A 13,711-nucleotide genomic window follows, 5' to 3' on the forward strand; every position below is an offset into this window, starting at 1 on the left:
AAAAGTCAAAAACTAAATCAAACCAGTCAAGGCACCAAGACGCAGGGGGGATATCCACTGTTCGATCAAGGTAATAATCAAGGTCTTCCGACGTGAACATTGCACGCCTTTTGTGGATTTTTTAAATTCCTTCTTTCTTTCTGCCATATATCTGTGTTTTTCTTTTGAATTATTTCTTGTCTGTATTGCTTCTTCGTGTTTATTGAAAGCTGCTGTTGTTATAGATGTACCGTGTTTTGTGTTTCGTTGAAGGAAGGGTGGACTCCCCTTCCCCCAAATGAGACATAATGGAAAGCTGGAAGTAAATTGAAAAGGGCGATGCTTTTCATCGAAGTCTACAGTGATTTATATAGGTTTTATGGTAGAAAGTTTGGAATGCTCTTATTTCATTTGACAGAAGCTACAGAAGAGACAGAAAGTTGCAATCCGTTTGTTGTCCTGGTAGCACTGGGGTCCTAGGGCCCAAGGGGTTTAGGAAAAAGAGAAAGGAAAAAAAAGATGTTCAGTTTTTTTTTATATGCATGAAATCTGTGCTTCACTGCAACCTCCAACTTAATGTCTTATATCTTAGGTTATAGATATGTGGTAGAATTGAGTTGAAGTAGACAGGTGTTTAGAAAGTTTTCCAGGAACAGGAATTAACTCACTCAATGTTTATGCATAGAAATATAGCTGGAGTGGATGTGGTTGCTGCCATCAGCTCAGGTTCATACTTTACCACCTCCTGAAGACACAGAATAAAGACAACAGTCCAAGCCTAAAAGAAAAAACAAAGAGGAAATTGAAAGTTGTAGGGTTGGAAAGCTAAGAACTACAGTGCAAGGCTGGTAGAAATCACTTTCATGAGAATGTGTTTAGAGTGTAGATATTCATTTTGATTTCTGATTTTTTAAGTCTACTGGTAGGACACTTTAGCCCCTCCAAACAAAAATGACATTCCACAGAGTTAAATTGAATCTGTATAAGGTTTTATTCAAACGCAGAGTAAATCCAAATGATTCCCACTCCCTCTTCATGTGCTTTGGAAATCAAAACTGCTGTGATTAAGTAAACAGAAATGGAGATGAGAGAAAATCATTATTCATTTGGTAAAAGTAAGAAAATCTTTGACACACACTTTAAATAAATACACCTACTCCTTTGATCCTCTATATATGTGTTACCACAAGGCATGCATGTCTTATTAGGATTTTAGTTAATGTCATTTTCATGAAGACAGTCATTTGGAAGCCAAGAGCTCTGTCTGTGTTTTGTTCAAGTAGCCGAGTAATCTACTATCTTGGCAGTAATTGCTTCTGCTGCATTCATAATGTGAATCGCATGTGACATTATGTGTACACTCTTCAGGTTTATATGGATTTTCAAGGTATGTATTTGTGTTTGATCCTATATTTCCTTTGTTATCAAATTCTTTTACTTTTTGTCACTTCAACTAATGGAAATTTTTAAATTTTTTGGAGAGTGAGTTTGGGTGTGTTTCCTTTGAGGAATACAGTTCCTCATCACAAAAATACAAAAAAGATAATTGATTACTGTCTTTGCTTATCAATACTATTATGATTTGGTTTAAATGCACTTTTAAGACATTTACATTGCTGCGTGTACATGTTAATTTACCCTCTCTGGGCATGATTTATGTTATTTGACAAATAAAACAACTAAGTTACTTTAGGTGAATGCCTATTAAACAGAGTACTTTGTTCAGGTGACGCATACTTAAAGGAACTTATACAGCTCCAGAAATTGACTTTCAGCTTCTCAGTGACTTACTTTCACTAATGCTGATTTATCTTTTACAGTATTTAGCTCAGACTGAGACAGGTTTGTATGTGCTACTAGATTTCCCAGTGACTTTCCCTCTTAGATCCCAGTTGAGTGTGGTTACCTTGAGAACCGTGGCATTAGCCCTGTTAGAGCATGCTCCACTGGGGAGTTCTGTGCAATCTATTTTTAATGCTATTTAATGAAGGAGCGGGTGCCTCAATCAGCAATAAAAGAAGCATGAGGAAAGACAGAGCAGTGCATGGTTATGGATACTGGAGAAGGATATTTGGAAAGGTAAAGACTGACCACTGGGTATGGTAATAGGCCTTACTATATTATATTAATAGGAATCAATTTAATTTAGTGAGAGAACAATACATGAATAGTTTGGTATGTGTTTTCATAAACCTCTTCACTAGTTCTTAGAAAGAAGATTCAATAATTTGAGTTCTTTAAAACTTGAGGGAGTTACTAACCGGGGAGTTCCTGCATGCATACTATTTTTAATACCAGCTGTCAGATTCTTGGGTAGTGAGAAGTACAGAAATAATTTCAAATTCCTAAAATATTGTTCTAGCAAAAGGTTTGGGACTTGTAAAATGTTCTGGGAATAAAATAACTAACATCCTTCTAAAATACTATGATAACCTAAAGTTCTGCTTTGTCAATCGTTTTATTTTCTTTTACGAACTTGGAGTCTCGGTCCAGAATTGTGACAACTAAATGAAGCAGGAAGTTTTGCTTGAACTTGATAGAAGATTTGGTTGTTTTCTCCTTAGCTTTAAGATAAACACCACAGATTATCATACTGAAGACTAAATATTTTAAAAGATAAATAGCAGAGGCAGCACTGGTAATTTTTGGAATGTTATAATGAGGGGCAAATTATCTTAACTTTATAGTGTGGAAAATACAATAAGCCATCTGTCTGCAACATTTGCATGTATACAGAACACCTGTCTTGAGGTAGAAAGTGAGAATGCTTAGTCAGAATGGTCTCTTGTTCATTTTCATATTAACAACATTTTATAATAAGGTTATTCCTTTGTTCGAGTAAAGCTCATTAGACAAAGTGCTTAAATATTTTCAAAATTAATAAAGATAAGAGAAAATGAGTTTACATTAAATGAGGAAGTGAGTCATATAATTAATTATTTTTAAATGAAGCTGTTAGAACAATGTGCAAAGTTGATCTGGATTTTGCCAATTTTTATGACAAATAATCCCCAAAATAAACTACTAAGGAAAATATATCATAAGGAGTTACTGTGATTTTTTTTTTGTTTGTCTTTTCAACTTAGTACTTCTAGAGGGGGAAAGCAATCCACACTGGCTGTAATATTTCTTAATGGTCATGCTATTTGGACCACAATGAGGATACCTTTCTCAAGCTTCCCAAGTCAGTGGGCATTCTCATCTGAATTCAATATGTATTTTGTCTGTGGACAAGATAATGATAAGCTACATTAGTAGAGTACGGAATGAGTCAGCCACTGAAGACACAGTATATAACGTAGCCAAAAGTGAATATGATTGAAAATTTTCATTAGTATGAATAGGCAGTTTGAAGTCCATAGGTTGGAAATTGCAAATTAGCCATTTGTATATAAGTCAGTTTAATTCAGATCTGCTTTGTGGCAAGGTTAGGAAAGAATGTGGGGCTTAAAAGTGATGTCGACACTGAAAGCCATTTCTTCTAATGGTAAGTACTGGCATCATTCTGACTGGTACCACACGGTGGTAGCGTGTTTAGAAATTTGTGACTCTCTAATCATAAAAAGATTTGGCTTCCTTAAAAATGCATTATATCACCTAGGAAGCTCTGAACATATTTTAAGGCAGTGATGATGAACTTGTAAAACATACTTCCTCTCATTAGACAAAGGATCTTTGTTTTTTAGGAAATCTGTGGTTCTAGAAGCTCTACATTTCTGTGCACTGTGCTTTCTTTTACTTTCTACTCTAACATTTAATGTTAAATATGATAAATGAATTTTAAGCCCTGATATAAGTAAATGCTGAAAGACTGTTGGCAGTATTAGCAAGAAATATCTGTGACTGGATTTGTTTTTCTCAGGGTGTCTTTCCTTCTGAGTGTTAGTTTCTTTTACAGAGTCCTTATGCCAAGTTCCTTTGAATTGATTTTTTTCAGTGTCTTAGTTTTATAATTTAAATTTTGCTCATCTTGGATTAAACTTGGTCCTGTATATTTAAATATTTGAAATACCTATTACTTGTATTTACATCATAGCCATCTCATTTCTATGAGGATCAGATATGAGCTGAGATATGAAGTATTTAAATTGTATACATAATATGTTTGATAAAGAATAAAGTACTTGAGAGAGAATATCAAGTTCATTCAGCAGTTTTTTAATGTTTAATAACATTGTTATCTTGTGGTCTCAAAATCCTCTGTAGTCTGGTGATGTTTTCTTTGGGCATAAAATGTCCATATGATATTTTTAATGCACCTTTTTCTAAAATTACTGGGACAAAACTGTGCCTTGGCAAGCAGCTATGCAGGCAAACCAGAAAAGTGAATTGAAATAATTACATCAGGACAATTGAAGAGACTGAAAAAACAAAGGGGTGGGCTTGAATACACCAAATTGGCTCTCTGCTTTCAGATGGAATCCTTAGCATCATATTATGTTCCTCTTTTCTAGCTCCCAACATAGTTCCTAATATTGCCAGGTGGAGAGAATGTTATTTGCTGTGTATGGTCAGAGTAGATCAATATTTTAAATTTTTCTACACACTCTAACCAAAGAAATGTCTTCTGGCAGTTTTTATAACTCGCACTTAATATATATATCAATGCGACAGGTTAAGAAGATTTTTTATAAGTTTTGTAATAAAGTGATATCTATTAGGATAAAATTGCAATTGTGACATTAAAATGCTGTTGAATTAGTCCAAAATTGTCTCAAGGCACATATTCATAATTTTTTCAGTCATGAATTCAAATAACATTTTAAAGTAATATACTATACTTTACAATTGTTCCCCTTATCTAGCAACAGAAAATTATTTCATTTTCTCCAGGTAAAGGAGGGGAGAGTCCACCAATAATTATCCCTTTTAAAAACCAGCTTTTTACCACATTTTCACATTTCACACTATTTAAAAATGATAAAATTCTTAAATCCATTGTGAATAACACACAAAATATTAAGATTTTGTTAATAAAATCACCTCTGTAAATATTAACATTGGATTTAAAATAATTGCGAATAAATCTTGGTTTTAATTTAAAGGAAGAATTCAAGATTTTTAATAGGAAAACAGTTACGTCACTTTTTACTTCAAATATTTCAGCAAATTTTGAAGAGATTTATTTGGAATATTTTGGGTAATGTTTCCAAGCAAAATTGCATAGTGTAATCTACGATCTTTTTTCTGCAGCTTTTTCATTGAGTCAGATTCACAAAGCTTATCTATCTAGATAAGCCCAGTCATCTTTTCCTGATACCTACGCAAGCTAGGAAATAATTCCTTGTGAGAGGGGCACCCAAAAGAAGAATTCAGTGACTCCACAACCAAATTTAGTGCTGGAATTCTTAATAATGCATAAGCATTCTTGTACATTTGTGTTATTTTTGGTTACTACTTTATTATACATTAAACACTTGAGATAAGAAAAAGAACCATCTCTAGGGAAACAGAAACCAGCGATATGGTTTTCATATACTTAGCAGATTTCCTTTTAATTGTCATGATATGATACTCACTTCAGAACATTCTAGTCCTTAGAATCATGTTAAAGGATAAATAGTTAATGCATGTTTACATATTTTGATCTAGTTGGAATTGAGAAACAACACCAATAAATGAGATAAGATATTTCAACATTTTTAAAGAACAAAATGAAACATCAATTTCTAAAAGATTTGTGGTCATACAGGTCTGAATAAAATATTCTTTGACATGTAAATCAGAAGGCCCAGCTATCATCTAATTGTTCAATATTTCAAGTCGCTTTCGGGTGATCTCACTAGTGTGACATAGCTCTAGAAAAATCAACCCATTGGTCAATAGAGGGTAAAGTAAGAATAATGTTAACTCACTGAAATTCAGTGACTCATAATTGTTCAACCTTTATTTGCCTGTGAACTCAATGGGAAAATAAAAAGCTAACAAATTGATTTTGCAGCTTTTTATATGTTTCTAAAATCGCAAGCTAAAATCCTCACATAAAACTCTAACATATATGGATAAGAAAATATCTACACTCTGCATTGACATGTTTTTGTTAGCATTTTACTTGTTAATGTGTATGTAACTTTAGTGGAAATCCCAGCGTTGCTGGCATCTGATTAAATTCAATCATCAAAGAACTGTTGGACTGAAAACAAGTAGATCCCATGTAAGTATCTGGCAGAGTCAAGATTTCTGCAGCATTTGCAAGCTTTAACTACTCATTGTTGCTTTAAAGGAATTTTTTAAATGGGTGTAAAAAACCTTTGGGTTGAAAATATAGCACGTTATTTTCTTTTTGTAGAGAATAAAGATTAAGAATTATCATCAAATTATGGCTCTTTAAGCCAATGTAGCACATAATTGTATTAAAATTGCTATCGAATTCTGCCAAATTAATTAATTGTTAGGATTCTGCAGTCATATCTATGATCTTACTTCTTTTATCTGGGCTATGGGAATGATCAAGCTAACACTCTTAAATAGGTTTGTTTTTCTATTTTGTTTATTTTTAACTTACTTAGATAGGCTGGTGTTATAAGAATTTTAGGAAATTATCAAATAACTAGCATTACACTAAATTCAAAAATTTTACAGCAAACAACTAGCTAGTATTAATGAGTCGTCATTTTTTTTTACTCCCATGCCAATTTAACTTTGGTGACAACATGTTTCCTTTGTGAACATTAAAATCCTTCTCCAACCTAACAGCATTCTAGAAAGATAAAATAAGATAGCATGGAATCATGTTGCACCTACATACTGCAGCTATCTGCTTACCCCTAGCTTTGTTAAGTACTCAAACAACTCTACGCCTTAATCTTTAATTATTATTGCACTTACTGTCTTCATCCAGAACTATAGATGACTAACTATTCAGAGGTCTTTTTTTGGCATCAAGATGTGGGAGAGTATACATAGTTAATGTGACAGAGTTTATATATTATAAAAACTTTATACATCTTTTAGGACAAGGATGTAAATACCCCTCCAATAGGAAAATTATTTTATTCCACAAGCAATTGTAAAGTCTGCATTATTTGTCAGATATGAGGTGGAAAGCTGTAGACAGAGATGTTTTGAATTCAGTGGAACTTCTAGTTGGAATTCAGGTTGAAAGTAACAGAGAGGTTGTATACCAAAGGTACGCTAACAGTTTATCCGAGAGGGAGCTGGTTAACTGTGCTGTGTGTGATGAAGGAAGGCTTTATTGAGGAGTCGCGTGGGATTCTATGAGATTCTGAAGGTTAGAGAAATGCACAAAATTTGGATTAAGATGAAAGGTCCAGAAAAATAAAGCCTCAATGTGGTGTATCCGAATCTCGCATCTCTAAGACTTACCTTCATAAACACACAATTTGCCACCTCCATAAATATGCAGTTCACTGCCTGAATTGGTGTTTGGTACTGGTGTTTGACTTCTGGGTCTGAGTAAATAACTGCTAGTGTGACTCTATTAGTCCAAGACTCTACACCTCTCTATGGTTCATCGTTTGTACAGGTAAAATTGTGTGGTTAACACCAGTTAAACACAAACAACTTACTAGTTGTGTGACTTTAGCAATTTAATTCTTCACTGCTTCAATTTTCTCATTTATGAAGTGGGACTAAGACCTACCTTGCAGGATTAATGACGAAACAAAGCACCTGGCACTGAAAAGAAACCACCTTTTTTTTATATAAAAAATTCAGAGAGATCTAATCTCATTACATAAATGAGACCTCCCTTAAGGGAAAAAAAATCTTTTTTTTTTCCTAGTAATTTAGCATACAACTCTCTTCCATTGCTACCCCATAAGAAATTTTGACAGTTAAATTTGTGACTATCCTGACCCTTTCTGTGCTATGAAATATCAAAGGCCAAACCAAGGTAGTAACTAATCTCAGGGGTGCTCATCGTATAAGGATCATGATGTTTAGTAATACCTTTAACTTCTGTCAGTCTCTAAGGGAAAGAATGGCCTAATTCAGAGTTTTCTAAAAAGTAAACATATAGGTATTATTTCTCCAGGACATTATAGTTGTGTAATTTCTACTAAAGCGGGTGGCTAAAGAACCAAATCATTGAATAGGAGGGGCTTGGAATGGATCCATGAAGGAATAATCTTAAATCCTTCACTAGTGGGTGAGAGCCAGCAAACAGCAGACTTGAGGTGGCATGGGAGAGAGAAAACCATTTTTCTATGCTAGACAAAGCAAATGGAGCTTTGTGCTTGCTGAGGGGCTCCCTGGCACTCCCAGAGAAGGCTTTCGCTTCTTGTTTCCAAGTGCTGAGTGAGCTGTTTGGACAGGGCGACTGATCTGATCTCTGATCCTAAAGCATCTTCACTTACTGTTGCTGACGTGAGTCAGCTCTGTGCTTGTGTGAACATGGCCAGAGTAGGGAAACACTTCTCTCATAATTGGATTTTTTTTTATTTCAGCATATTACAGGGGTACAAACGTTGAGGTTACACATATTGCCTTTGCTCCACCTGAGTCAGAGCTTCAAGCGTGTTCATCCCCAAGATGGTGCACACCGCACCCATTAGGTGTGAATATACCCATTTTCTCCTCCCCCCTCCCACCTGCCTGACACCCGATGAATGTTACTACCATATGTGCACATAAGTGTCGATCAATTAGTACCAATTTAATGGTGAGTACACGTGGTGCTTGTTTTTCCATTCTTGTGGTAACTTCACTTAGTAGAATGGGCTCCAGCTCTATCCAGGATAATACAAGAGGTACTAGATCACCACCGTTGGTTCCCCTATCAAAAAATGGAGAACCACAGTAGTATTCAGTGCAGGAGAAGGTGAGCCATACAAAGCAGTAAATGCATTAGATAATTGCATTTTATTTTCAATTATAGTTTGGATATCAGCCATTCATCTGGGGGAATAGCATAATCAGAAAATTATCCAATAAAACTTCTCATAAAGTGTCTGAGAATACATTAATACATCTCTGCTCTTCTAATATTTGTTAGAAAACAAAATATAAGGAAAAGGTGGACACATTTTCTTCATATATACATATGAATATATATAGAGAGAGCTAGAATCAACAAGCTTAAACGCCAAAGTCATTTAACCAACTCATATTAAGCAAAAAAGTTATTTAGCCCTAAATCCTATTTTCTAATATTTTTTATTGTCCTTAGCAGTTCTTGGCTAATATAGTACTTGCATGTGGAAGATATTTAATCAAAGTTTGTTAAATGAAAAAATAATCTTTCTGTTGTTGATGGCATCTGATACTCAGGATTTACAATTATAGAAATGTAATTTTTATAAAAACTTTATAAAAAATATAAAGTTTTAATTATATTTTTTTCCTGAAGTTTCAGTTTAAGTGGATTTGACATTCACTTTTCTGAAAGAGAACAAAAATATGCCCTTATACGTAGAATTGTAACTGCACAGAGATTATTTTGGATCTTACCAAGAAGTTTCTTATTGAGATCTCAGATAATGACTAGGGATTCTATGGGAACAAAAGGCCCTAAAACTTCAGTCTGCTTAAACTGAGTACATATCTCACCATTCCATCTGTGTGGTAGAGAATGACCGTTAATGCTCAGTTAATATGGTCTTGAGAGAGAGGACAAGGCAAAGGCAAGTTTACAAAACAATTTCCAAATTATTGGTACACAGAGTTAGAGACAACTCATCTTACTGGATGGATTAACTGTGGTGAAGAAGACCACATGTGTGGGGAAAGAATTCATTCCTCTAAAGAGTTGAGCAGGTAGACAGTACTGGATTAGAGGGCAGGGTTGAGGGAGAAAAGGGGAAGAGCACACTAACAAATAGGGGAGTTTTAGACCCGCTTCCTGCCTTAAGCAGATCTGCTCTCACTAAGCTATAGGAGAGTCACACTTCTCTCCCTGCTACATGGGAAAGATGATAGGATTAACTTGGCTTAAATGATAAACCATTAAATCTACTCTGGACCTTTAAGAACTGAATTAATTTTTTACCCCTATCTATAAAAATAATCTTGTTTGAAAGGAAGGGATCCAGCTGATTAAAATTGAAACGAGTTACTTTCTTAATTTGCCTCCTACCATTTTAAGAAATGCTAAGTGTAGTGCTGATTGAATGAACTTCTCTAACCCATCCACTTCCAAAAAAAATAAGTAAATAAAAAAAACCTGGTACCTTAACTTAGAGAGATGACAAACACATTGGTTTTCTTTTCTGATACTGTGGCAGGCTTTAGAAACATGTATAAAGCAGTAGATTCTGACACAGCTGGTGTTCTCAATGGGAAGCCAGCAAAATATATTGGGAATGACATTGTATCAAAATAAGGGAACTTCCATACAAGCGGAGTTGAGCAGTCAGCTGAGTTCTTGTGTGCTAATTGTCAAGGCTCGTCCTTGCATCAGATATCACTGTGATTCATTCATTTATTCATTCTTATTTTTCACATATTCATTGACATTTTCCCTTATGTCAGGTCTCAGGCTAACTACGTGGGAAAACTTGCTGTGTAGGATTTTATAGGCATTTGGGTGAGATGAATGCATTTTAACTTTTTTGAATAATGAATTGAATAAGTGAGAGTTTAACATAAATTCAAAATGATAAGTAGACAGTATCTCAGACAATAAAGCAATATTAATTAATTTTGACAAATTAGAAAAAAATCTTTCTTTATCAACAAAGTTAATTGGGAAAGTCGATAGGGAGTATACCTTGAGGGCAGAAACAATATTATTTCCAGAAGACTGAACATCACTGCTAACTTCTGGGGGAAAAGTTCTGTTGATGGCAATAGCCTACAAAATAAAATCATCAGTTGGGCAGCCCTCTAACAAGAGAAACAAGATCAACTAAGACAAATGTACATGGAATTAGCATGAGCCAGTCATAATCTCCTTTTTTGATTCCGTAAAATCATTCATTTACCACATTACTTAATAGTGCTATAAGCAATTTATTCAAACTGATTTGGAATTAGAAACTGCAACCAAAATTCAAGGTACTTTACCATATAAGAGAGAAAAATACATGTATGAACCAGACTATTTAGAATTAAAAATTAGGTTTTTCTAAAGGCAAGTTATTCTTTAAGTTTGTTTTGAGATTCCATAGATTAAAAAAAAAAAAAATAGTGCCTATGATTAGAGGGAGATGGGATTATACATCGTTCTGTAGGGAAATCACAGAAGAGTAAAAGATTTAATCTGTAGGTCACCTGAAGGATGATTTTTAAAAATTGGGTGCATTTTTTTTCATTGGCAGGAAAAAAGATTTAGCTATTTGGAGGCAGAGAGGTTTCTCGATATATTGCCTCTGACCTGGTTCATGTTCAAATACTTTCATCTGAAATACTGAGAAAGAACCTACTTTTAGAAGTTAACTATAAAGCAACAAAATTATACCAGATGATTTCTAAGATCTCTTCCAGTTTACAGTTTCTATAATTCAGTGACATTTTTTGTACAATATTCGTGGATTCATTTTTTTATTGCATTGTTCGTAAATGTTAATTATACTTTTTCTTTAGCCTTGAAAATAAGCACTAATACTACAAAATAGGAGTGAAATGATGAGAATGTGCTCTTATTGAGAATAGTTAAGAAAAGAGGATCTGGACTCCCAGACCTGGGCTTAGATCTAACTTTGCAACTTACTAGAAGTGTTTTAAGCTTTCTAAACCTTAGTAACCTCATTTCTAAAATGGGGTTGTTGTAAGAATTAAATATAAAGTGCTCATCCCAGTGCTGATTATTATTTTATGAATTTATTTTTTTCTGTTGCTCCTATTTTCAGAGTTTCTTTTGTCCTTATCACTATGTTTTCTTGATTCCATAGGCCTCACATAAATAAAACATCCCCCTAGAATCCCTCCCAGTCTTGAGAACATTTTCCTGATGTGGCAGTTATCTTTGGTATTCTGCTCATGCATAATTGGGGTCCGTTTTTAGCACAGCCATACTATATATGATTAACACTTACGTGCTGATGGTTCAGCGAGGAGTGGCCATCTGTGAACACCTGGAGTCCAGGGTAATCTTTCTAGAAGATGCTCCTTGTATACACAGTAGGGTCTGACCTTTTAGAAGCCTAGATGGGAAGAAGCGGCCTTGAAAAAAACATTTGGGCATGCATGTATGATTCAGAATTCCACTGCAAATTCTATACAGCATTTCACTATCTACTAATGCAACTCAGCTGGGGTAAAAGAGTGTGGCTCTGGTGCTGATTTACAAAGAAAGTTAAGTAGGCAACCTTCTACATTTGCCTAGTGATAGCGCAGAGAGCTATCTGCATGTCTTAGCACACTTCCAGGAACAATTTGGGACGGTTACCTAAGAACTAGAAGTGATTTCAAATAAAATTATGGGAGACTTGTAACTTGTTCAGTTTGCAGATAAAACCAATGTCTATATCCAGCAGAAGGCCATTTCTGTAATCAGAGATTTGCCCAACAGATCTAGCAAGAGACTTTGAAAATCAATTTTTCTAAAATCGCTACAAAACATTACCTCATTGTTTTGACCAAGCTGTGAAAATAGATTGGTTTTGATGTTTTCAGAAAGGACGAGGAGTTATCACTTGTTTCACCGTTTATTGATTACATCCTTGAGCTTAAGCAGGGATCAAACGGTTTGCAAGGTTAGCCAAGGAATTTACAGCATTGAGACAGAGCAGGACCGGCCAACTGGAAGGGGCTGATATATTTTACTTTAAGTCTTGGCGGACTTACTAATGTATTGAATTGACAGAAAGCCAACATTTAGGTATTCCTGATGAAGTATATTGAAAAATGGTAAAGAAAATCTAAATGAAAGGAACGTGGTGTTTTTCTGAACTTGTTAGGGAAGCTACCATGTGGCCATTTGTGGCAGAAATCTGTACTTATTTCTGTATCGATTAGGTCATTTGTGCCATTTGTTCTGCTCTGTGGGAATTATTTTACTCGGCTTGCTCCTTCTGCACTCTGAATTACCTTGTTTCTCTAGGCAAAAATTCTTACCAATATAGAAATTCAAGGTTTCCGTAGCCTCGTGAGTATCATTTGTTGAAGCCACGGGATAGTGATAAGTGAACAGCATTATTCTTCTACTGATTACGAGTTTACTGTTGGGTCATTTTTGATCAAAATGCAAGCATTCTTCATATATTGTTTGTCCTAAATTTGTTTTCTACCAAGCAAACCAAACACCTGGAACACACACACACACACACACACACACTCATTCTTTGCCTGTGCTTTCTGTGCTTGTTTGGCAGAAAGTGACGGTTGCTTTTGGCAGATGTACAGGATCAAGGTGGCCTTTTTATCTTTTTACCCTCAAGGAGTCAGTTTCTCAGATGAAGGAAGTGGTGAAGTTAACAGAAATTGCAGCCCTACCCCGAAATAAAAGTTAAGCATAGTAGATAAAATAAACCTGTTCATTAATTGTTCAAGATATTGACTTTGTTAAAGTATTTGAAAGAGAAATTTAGAGACAATGCTTAATTTTTATTAATTAGATGTTAAATCTTATTTCATGACCTGAAGTAACCTAAGAACAAAAAATAATCTTTTTTTTTGTTTGTTTTCCCATTTGTCTAACTTGCAGAAATGAAAAATCTTAGCAATACTATTTATAGATAAATATAAGGATTTATTTGATATTAATATATTTTACCTTATATACAGAGAATATATTGCTAAAAATTTCTTAACCACATGTCTAATTCACCACATGTATTAGTTAGCTTTACTTGGATAAGGATTGACGCAGGACCAGGAGATTGTATTTAAT

At 34.5% G+C, this 13,711-nt stretch overlaps 1 protein-coding gene across 3 annotated transcripts in view; it reads left to right on the forward strand.

Annotated features, from left to right (window-relative positions):
- ARPP21 (cAMP-regulated phosphoprotein, 21kDa) overlaps positions 1 to 13,711 on the forward strand; it is a 153,444-nt gene that overhangs the window by 4,203 nt on the left and 135,530 nt on the right. For 2 of the 3 annotated variants that reach the window (XM_012653138.1, XM_012653142.1), the window contains exon 2: positions 6 to 70. The gene's annotated coding sequence lies outside the window, so the exon portion shown is untranslated. Of the gene's footprint in view, positions 1 to 5; positions 71 to 1,842; positions 2,059 to 13,711 lie in introns of those variants that run through there. The other variant, XM_012653139.1, reaches the window with a different exon arrangement.

This window comes from Propithecus coquereli, unplaced genomic scaffold (assembly GCF_000956105.1).
Source record: "Propithecus coquereli isolate 6110/MARCELLA unplaced genomic scaffold, Pcoq_1.0 Scaffold414, whole genome shotgun sequence".
Lineage (NCBI taxonomy): Eukaryota > Metazoa > Chordata > Mammalia > Primates > Indriidae > Propithecus > Propithecus coquereli.